At 32.6% G+C, this 9,996-nt stretch overlaps 1 long non-coding RNA gene across 1 annotated transcript; it reads right to left on the bottom strand.

Annotated features, from left to right (window-relative positions):
* Positions 1–785: 785 nt before the first annotated feature.
* Positions 786–2,140, bottom strand: LOC148782979 (uncharacterized). Its single transcript, XR_016051799.1, has 2 exons — positions 1,236–2,140; positions 786–1,037 (listed from the first exon to the last, which is right to left on the bottom strand). It is a non-coding gene; the product is annotated as an uncharacterized LOC148782979 (long non-coding RNA).
* Between the last annotated feature and the right edge of the window lie 7,856 nt (positions 2,141–9,996).

Raw genomic sequence — 9,996 nt, 5'->3', positions numbered from 1 at the left:
CACTATAAAACAAGATCCTTGATGAGTATGTCCTTCGCAAGTTGCTCGAAATTGAATTGCCACTACAGTTTGGAAGAGGGCCCACATCACTCATTTACCCCAAAGAAAAAAAAAAAGATAAAAGAAAACGCGCCACATTACATTACATGCTTATAATATGGGGGTGCGGTTTGTATAGAGCCGAGGTTCCAAAACAATCAAAGCAAAGCACACATTCAAATAGTTTCGAAAAATGTGGTTTCAATACTGGAAATCTTTGTGATGGCCTTAATATATATTTTCATCTTTAACTATAAATTTAAAGCTTCTAAAATAGTGTAGATCATACAAATCTATGAAAACGGGAAAATTGATAGTCTAAAAATGCATTACAAGATGCACTATTTTCAAACTTAAAATGTATTTTTTTCTCTTATCCATGCATCTTGAGGTTGAGATAATCAATTTGAAGATATTTAAGCTGCAAAACAGCTTTTTGTAGTGAAATTTTTTAGGTGGGCTCTAATTTGATTGTTTTGAGTCTCGGCTTTATATAAGCATTGTTTTATATTATTCAATAACATACTATGTCAGCTGAATACGTCTTTACACAAAAGGCCAACACTCCCCAATTGCTTCTTATTGAAGGAACCCATTTCCTTTTCTTTTTTTTTTTTGAAGGTCGTGGCTTTATTAGGGACTTTTTTTTTTTTTTGGGTGAATGATCAAATCTCACAAGGAAATGACATTCAATGGGAAAAGCATCAACTTACATAATTCTAGATTTTAAAAAAGAAGATTCAAAGTCATAAACATGGTGCACCTCACGCTACATAGTATTGATTGTCTATTTGTAAGAGTCTGCAAACTCATTGGATCTGTTCAGTTTTGAAGCTTCAAACTTCAAAATCAAAGGCAAACATATATCTATAGCCACTTGCGGACCAGAAATGTGTTTCCGAATGGGGTTTCTAGGGCAGTTTTGCATCCTTCCTCTAATCAATGATTTTTAGACCCTATTTGAGGAGGTCGAGCTTTCAAAATCCAAGATTTGCCACCTGTTCAACGTTTAAAACTCATCAAATCTTGGAGTTTGCAAATTTAAAACTCTTAAAGTTCCTCCTACCCAAACAGACAATTGATTTACCACTTTAGAAACGCTCAATTGGGTTGTTATACCTTCTCTCTTTCTATATGTAAAGGTCAGTAACCTTGAAACATTTAGAAAGGAGAGCGACACAATACGTCATGCTTACTAGTAGATGAGCTGGGCTTCAAATCAACCATCATCTGTAGTGAATCAGAAGTGATATGGACGGTCGTCACAAGGGAAATCGCAATACCCATGGCAAAAATGTGAGCCCCACCTCTATGAACTGTCCGTCGTAATTGGTTATGTTGACCAGGGAGGGTCATCCAAAGTCGCTTGGACTCCCATTGGATGGCAAATCTAAAACAAAAATTAAAGTGTTGTCATATATCAATCACATTAATATTTAAATAATTTTAATTAATCAGAGTTATTATTTTTACAAAATTTGATATTTTTTTTCGGATTCCGTAATCACATAAGGAAATTACGATGGGGCATTCCGTGACTAAACATAATTGCTCATACGTATAAAGCTTACAAGGAGGGTCTACAGAGAGATCCCAGGTCACCACTATTCCCACTCCTTAGTAGGAGTTTATTTTTTTATTGATTTATTTATTATTATTATTGTCTTGGTACCTAATCAAATGCACTTTTATATAAACCAAATATTGAATTTTCTGTCTTGTAATATACAAGTTATGATGTTTAGTTATTTTATGAGATTACTGAGATTTGTTTTTAAAAGACAACAATTATAATTCTATAAATTACTGATAAATCATAATAATTCATCATGAAAGCGATACTTATTTACCTTCCATATACGCTTGCACTATTGCTGAATCACGTATATACGGGCTTTTTCTACTTCACTCATTATATTTCTCTTATTGCAAATTCTACGAAAAGCTCCTTATAAAAGAGTCATTGCCATTAAGTCATCGTGTGATAATCGTCATACATGGATGTGAACGTCTACATTATTTTACATATTGATAGAAGCCTAATTTTAGGCCAATTATTCTTACCATATGATGAGGAATGCTGGGATGGGAGTGCTCTACCCAGCAGTTGGGACACGTGTCACAATCCCATATGTGTTAACCCAAACCCTAACCCTGTTGCAACGAAAATCCCTGGTGACAGGAGTCCCTTCTTTCACGATCACTGTATCCACCGTTGGATTCTCTCTCTCGATTATTGTCGCTGCATCTACACCGTTGGCTCCCTTCAACTCCGGCCATGAGCTCTTTCCTAAAACACCTAACAATAATTCAAATTTCTGACTATTTAAAAGCTAGACCAATGTTCGATTGAACACGGCCGGAGTTGGCCAAGCGCTCAACCCAAGCTGTCAAGCTTAAAAAGTAAAAAAAATTAAAATTGCAAAAAATTAAGAAATGTGTTTAAAATAAATTAAACAAAACACATATAAATGAAGTGAGAAAAAATAATAAAAATATATATTTTAAAAAAAAGCAATGATTTTATGTAACGGCTGTATCATAATATAATGCAACCACATTAAAAAAAACATATTAAAGATAATTGTTTGACACAATTTTTAAGATGTACACTCTTTTCATTCTAAAGAATAACCACAAAAAAAAAATTTAGAAAAAAAAATTCCTAACAAGAGTTTTTTTAGCCCAATTAATATAAGCCATCCATTTTAGTAAGAAGGTTAGATATAGGCCTGAAAAAGATTTTTTTATTCCCAAAGTTTTTATACAGTATTATCTTCATTAGATTAACGATGTTAGAAAAAAGAAAAAAATGATTTTGAATCTGTCAAGGCCTAGATCTTGAAATTCACTGAATGGACAGTCTAGGTTCATTGTTGGAGGGTACTAATTTTGACCATATCTAGAGTGGAAATTTAATTTTTTTTATAAGATTGATTATGAGGATGAAGAGAATGGATGTGCAAAATTTAGAGTCATACAAATATCACAAACATGATTTTCTATTATATTGCATTATATTGTGATAGAACCGTTGCAGCATGAAATCATTGCTCTTTAAAACCAGAATTTAGAACCGGTAGTATTTTTTAAATACTCGAGAAATAAAAGGGAAACCGTAAAAATACGTATTCATTGCTAAAATATTTTCCAATCTTGCCAAAACGATAGAACACATAAAAAAATATATTACAAATAAATTTTTATTTTTATTATATATTTTATAAACAAAAAATTAAATTTTTTTCAAGATCCCTGAATTGGGTGTCCAACTCGGGGATACTCGGGTTCGGCAAGCCCCCAAGTAGGTCTAACAATGCTAAACTACATTTCCCTTTTGCTAACCGTGTAAATGAAGTGGTATGGTAGAAGTTCAGATAGGGAGGTATTTTTCACTATGCTTGGTGAAAGGATTGGAATGGAGTAGAGTAATTTTTCGGTAGAAAATGAATACCAAAATGAAAGGACGAATGATTTTTCCAGTCAAATCTTTTACTTGCTTCGAGGGAACATGCATGCAGGCTGTTAATATTCAAGGAAAAGCCACCCAGGAAATCTAAAGCGCTCTGAGCTTGCATATCAGGGAAAGGGGACCATACCTTCGCACTTGCCCATTTCTCTTTCCCTTCTCCCCGTCTTTCTCTCTCTCTCTCTCTCTCTAATGCAGGAGGACAGAGATATATGGAGTTTGTGCGTGCATGTGGTAAAGTAGATTTACAGTGGTGTTTGAATTTCCTTTGGCCTGCACCTCATTGACTTGAGCGGCTGCACATCATTGCCTTGAGCCCCCATCTTTGAATACGGCTTGCCTGTTTCACATTCTCAAGAAGATAGTTGTCAGATGCAATATTGTAAGGGATATAATACAATTCGACATTTTAAAATAGTAAAATACAGTACGAAATTGACCTTCAATATAGACTAAATTAATAAGGAAGTTTTTCCTATGCACCTGCAGTGTAGGTACGAAAAAATCGAATCAGAACGGTTCGCTGGATGTCGGCTTTCAAACGGTTCAACCAGTTTAATCGGAAAGTCTTGTGCAGTATAAAAATTGAAAAAAAAAATTTAATAAAATAAAAAATATATATTTAAAAAATATATATACAAAGCATATCAAAAAAAAATTGAAAATTATTGAAATACATGGATTTTAAAAAAATGATTTGTGCCTGAGGATATTTCTTGAATTTTTTCTAAAAAAGATAGAAAAATGTAAAAATAAGTATTACAAGATAAAACAATTTTCAATTTTTACTATAATGATAAAAATATTTTTTAAATATATTACAAATATAATCCTTTATATTTTTGGCATAAACCTATTGAGATTGTACATAGTAAAATCATTTACATTTGATACAATGTGGCAATCATTTGATGTAAAATTTGATAGCTTGGATGTGTCAGAAAGTTCAAAAAAATTTCATTTCAAGTCTGAGTTTGGTCGGTGGTATAATTGTAACCACCCAATTTCACATTCAATGGTCATGACTAATGTGACCACTTTGTATAAAAGGTCAATGATCTCATTATATAATTTTCCAAACCTATTTTTCATAGTTTTTCTTTTAATTTTTACTTTTTAAATGCACTAGCTATAAATCAATTTCTCTAAATTGATTTATTATTTAGAGCGACTCTGCCAAGACCAATAAGACTCGGTTGCGTAACTCGCCTTGGCCAGAGGCCTAGTCCCATATCCGGTGTGAGTTCCCGATCATTGTAGAGATTAGCCATGGCCCGGTCATCGTTTATTACTAGGAACAATCATTTCAGTGTTCCAACGAAAACGAACGATGGCTTCCATTTTTTTGACAAAAACGGTGGGTGCTTCCATTATGTACCAAGCACCATGAATCACCATTGGTTTATTCTCGGTTTCCAACCGTTTTGCCATTTATTGGGATCCTTAGGGTTCGGGACATGATACAAACCAGAGTTCTAGGATTCAATTAAGCTAGCCTATCCAATTTGTAGAAAATTCAGGGTGACCTCTTTTCAATCCAAAATTTTATTTTATTTTTTTTCCGTAGATATTTCTCTTTCAAATAAAATTTATTAGAAAATAGACTCATAATAGAAGTCTAAAAATTTAGTGTGGATCATAAAACATTATATTAAATATAAAAATAAAATCATGACTTCCAAGTCATGGAAATAGTTTTTGTTGCAGAAAATAGCACTTACTCACCCTTCAATAAATTGATCATATCTTTCAAACTACAATGAATTTCTTCATGAAACTTTTTTTTCCTTGAAAGAAAACTCAATTTTGTGAGTTATAGAAAAATTTCAGCAATAAATAAAATCATATGTTTGGTGGGAAAAATCACGGAACTCAATAGACAGTTCCTTGATTTTACAGGATCAGAACTGACACTCTTCATTGATGATTCCATAACTCTCAATTCCCTTAGGATATCTTACAAAACTTTTTCCGGTAGATCCTACTCTTAAAGACACAAAATATCACTGCAGTATGTAATAGGAAAATACCTCATTATATTCTTCATATCACTACTCCAAAATAACCCAAAATACTCTTTATGCAGAGTGCCTTTTCGGTGTTGGAATATTTCAATAATTCTTAACCGTGAGTGTATTTCTTGACCTCAAAAGTCATTACCTTTCTTATATCTCATTCCTATGCTTGATATAAACTCAATAAATAGAAAAGATAACTAATAACATCAAATATCAATAACTCTGATACCAAAAGAAATACCTATGTAATCTTTTGCCGGGGAATTTTTTTTTTTTTTTTTTCTTCACCCCTTTTTTTTGGAAAAATATCACTTACATGTGGTCTTTATTATAATAAGATAAATTTAAAAATAAAATCAGTATAACAATAAAACCAAGATCTTAACAACTTGATGTCATTGAAACAACTATGCATTTGCTTAAGAATAAAAGATAAGATTGCAAGAAACAAAAGGAAGAGTGTCGGATATTACCTCAACCGAGTTTATTACACCCCACACCGAGTCACCACCATCCGATGAAGCGGGATCAACGATCTAGCTTCAATCTCGAACTAGAAAAGTAAATTTTGGCCAAGCTACACCAATAGAACATGAACCCCTTTGATCACAAACTCAAACCCTAGGTGAATTTTCTTAGCAACATAGTTTGAGAGAGGTGAATTCTCTTTTGTTAAACCCTACAACCATTAGCCATAAATCCATATTTGAGAGATAGGAGATAAGTACTCTATAACTTAAACTCTTAAGTTCTTTCACAACGTGGGAGAGAGAGATCAAGTATGAGAGAGATTAACTTTATGAAGAGGGAGATAGAAAGGTAAGGTGTAGAGATTTTTTTATAGAAACAATCCATTTTTATAGGTTTTGAATAAGATTAAGATTTTCTTTTTCTTGCATCTTCCTGTGAGATTGAACATAGAACATCGATCAAAGGTGACTTGTGGGATGAGAGATCTGAGCCATCCTTTTCATAAATGGGCCATCAACATTGTGGAAGGTGCATGAACTATAATCCCCCTTTTCTAAACCATTTTCTCATCAATAGAAAATAAATCTAATCAAAATATTGTGCATACCATAAAATAACACAAGTCTACTCGATCTTTCTACAAAATCTTTCAAATATATGTCAAGTCAATATTTAGTCAATATCTTCCAACCATATGGCCACATGCCATATCACTAAAAAAATAGGAAAGAGAATAATGTCATATCACCAAAAAATAGGAAAAAGAATAAAGGTGAGGCGTGCCACCCAAGGGAGGCACTCATGGGCCTCACCTTCTTAAAATATGGCGGGCCCATGTACACAATGGGCCTCCATGATATTTTTATATATTTAAAATTAATAAAAATATTTTTAAATATTATTTGAATATTTAAACAATTGTAATATCAATATTTTTAATTTTATAAATCAAAAAATTATAAATAAAATATCGAGGGTTTCATAAAAATTCAAATAATAATATTAGAATAATTTCCATTATAAAACAAAAAAAATTAAATTAATTTTAAGGGAAAATGATCTATATGGTTTAGGAATCAACAATCATGGGGCGCTCCACCTTCAATTGTGGACTACAGACCACACTTACTTTATCAGACCGACCCAGTGTTTCACATGACCCACAATTCAAGCAGGAGCTCATTAGTGGGTCACCAAAGTCTGACCGATGAGCCAAAGGATCACAATCCTAGTCTGTAGATTTCAGGTCCTCCCCTAGAGACAAGTCAACGTCACCTAGACCTGATGCGACAATAGCTCCTATGGTGCATAGGGCTATATCTCGTACATGCATACGCTTCCTTTTAAATGGTAGATTTCTAGCTTTTTCGAACTATCTATTGATATACATGCCGTGTGATGGCACATGGATGAGGTTTTGGCCCCCGTCTCTGTAGGCCACTATCACACACAAGGTTCATACAGTCATCCGGCTTACTCATCCGGGCATATTCTCCAACCTCATTAAAGGCTAACCCATTATAACCATTCTCGGTTTGTTTTTTATGCCCAGGTAATATGAGTTTTTTCCAACCGATTTGCCTAGATTGTCAAACACAGTCCGGTATCTGCAAATATTGTTTGCTTAGGATAGCCCACAAGGGACCATACTCCCACTGAGTTCATGTTCCACTCTATCATTTCATTTTACAAGTACTCGTAAGGCTTTTAAAGACCACATGAACCCAACAATCTTGTACAAAGTAAACATCATTGATTAATAAATTTTTTTTTTAAAAAAATCAATTCTTGACGTGATTTGACAGATAAAGATGGTTACGTGGTCCAAAAAGTGTAAAGCATCCATTTTAAAAATGGATGCAAGTAGGTGTTCCATCTAAAAACAATAGAAACTAATGGTCCAATTTTTTTTACTAGAATTATTATTTTTAGTTTTCTACATTTATTAAATTTTTCATATTCATGATTTTCATGACAGAGATTATATTTTTTTAAAAATTAAGTCTTAAAATCCAACTCAAAAATAGATTTATGAAAAAAACCCGCATTTTTACATGTGCGGGCTTGACCGCATAGAAATCAGGTCCTTTTATTTGTCTTGAACGTGGTTGGAAACATTTGTTTTTATAGATTTCATATCTGTTTTTTAGACTTATTATCATTATTTTCTATATTTTTAAATATGGTTAGAATTCCAGCATAACCAATTTAAACTTCACCAAACATCACACTAATTTTGTGGCGAGTCCGATTCTGATAATTGAAGTAATTAAAATCATGTTCATTATACACCATTTAGTTGTTTCTAAAAAATTATACAAGAACGTCATAATTATTATTAACCATTTGGTCAAAAGTCCACTCTTTAGAGATGTGCTGTTGACCACGTACATGATCTACATTGAGCTTTTCCAAATTTTGGAGCAGATCTCTAGTCACCGATCTCACGTAGGATCAGGGTGAATTATGTGCTTCTCTCGTGACATTTACAGTTACATAATGCGCAATACATTTATTTAGGGTATGGTTTACTTTTCAGTGAGAGACTTGGACTTCTCCACTTGTTACGTACAGTTGTTAAGTAGGGTTCGAGGTTAACTATATAAAGTACTGGAACATCGGCCTTTTCGTTTATTTTTTTGTTCTTCCCGAAACGGTATATACTAAAACTATTTAGCTAAAGTATAAGGTGATCAAAATTAATCTTGGCCATTGAATATAAAATTGAGTGGCTGTATTTATTCCATTGACCAAAATATATAATGAGACCATTTACCTTTGTACAATGAGCTTACAATTAGTCAAAATGATATAAAATATAATTAAACATGTTATAAAATTATTTCTTAGTTTTTTATAATCTTTTATATAATTTTCAAAAATTTTGCTAAGATCCCCGAGTTGGACTTCCAAGCTCGGCAACAACTAAAAGTCCGAATAACTCGGCCAAGTAGAAACTATCGACTGACTTTTCGATTACTGGTTTGAGCAACACCGACACTTTCTTAGCCCTAAGTCTTTTTAACCCCAAGGCTAGTTGCAATAATAAGAGATAAGAAGGAACACCAAACCAGGCTCGCACGTTGTCAGCAAAGGCAAGCTGCGGTTCATGCGGTTCAAGTAGTAAGGTATTTCTGACTTATTTTTATTTTATTTAATTTCATAACACAGTCATGAATTAGAGTAGTTAATATTTTATTTATACTTCATAAATTAGTAAAATATAAAATAAATGATAGTCTGATGCCCATTAGGTAAGGAAAAAGTTTATATAAGAATGCAACATTATAATGTAGAACTATGGAGGCACCTAATAAATCATCAAAAAAGGTAGTTTGAATGTTGAAAAGCCCTTTGAATGATCATGTCGATATCGAGATGTATGACCGTAAAAAAAAAAAGATTTTAAGTCTAAAAAATAGTGCATTTTGCAACATATTATCTACACCGTCCATTTTCAAGATTTTCATATATTTATAGATCTACTTGATTTTAACATTTTTTGAAATTTAAAATTATATAATTAGATTTAAAAATAGATTTTGAGATAATCCTAAGAACATTTTACATCAAAATTATATACCATGATAAAATTTAAAGGTGCACCTTACCTCTACAGCTACGGATGCATCCGTATGGCAACTGCACTCATAAAATAATGGGCGTATTTTTACACTGAACTTAATCATGCAGGCCAGTGTGAGACAAACACGCTAGCTTCAACCAGACCATATTGAGTTACCTATAACCGGCCCACGAGCGGGTCTAGTTAAACCTTATATTGGTAGTCATGCTCCCAAGTTTAAAAAATATTCATAAGAAATTATTAAAAATCCAAAAAATAAGGAATTTATTTGTAACGTGTCTTTATAGTTTATATATTGTTCATCATTTTGACAAAGATTGGAAAATATTTTGGCTATAAATATTTATTTTTACATTTGTTTCTTCTATTTTAGATTTTTTTGAAGGGTTTTGTTACACTACATCACTTGGTGA

The sequence above is a fragment of the Amborella trichopoda genome, chromosome 3 (assembly GCF_054954075.1).
Source record: "Amborella trichopoda isolate Santa Cruz 75 chromosome 3, AtrichopodaSantaCruz75HAP2 v2.0, whole genome shotgun sequence".
NCBI classification, from domain to species: domain Eukaryota; kingdom Viridiplantae; phylum Streptophyta; class Magnoliopsida; order Amborellales; family Amborellaceae; genus Amborella; species Amborella trichopoda.
Note: the sequence above shows the minus strand (reverse complement) of the source record. Positions and strands in the feature narration are given on the sequence as shown.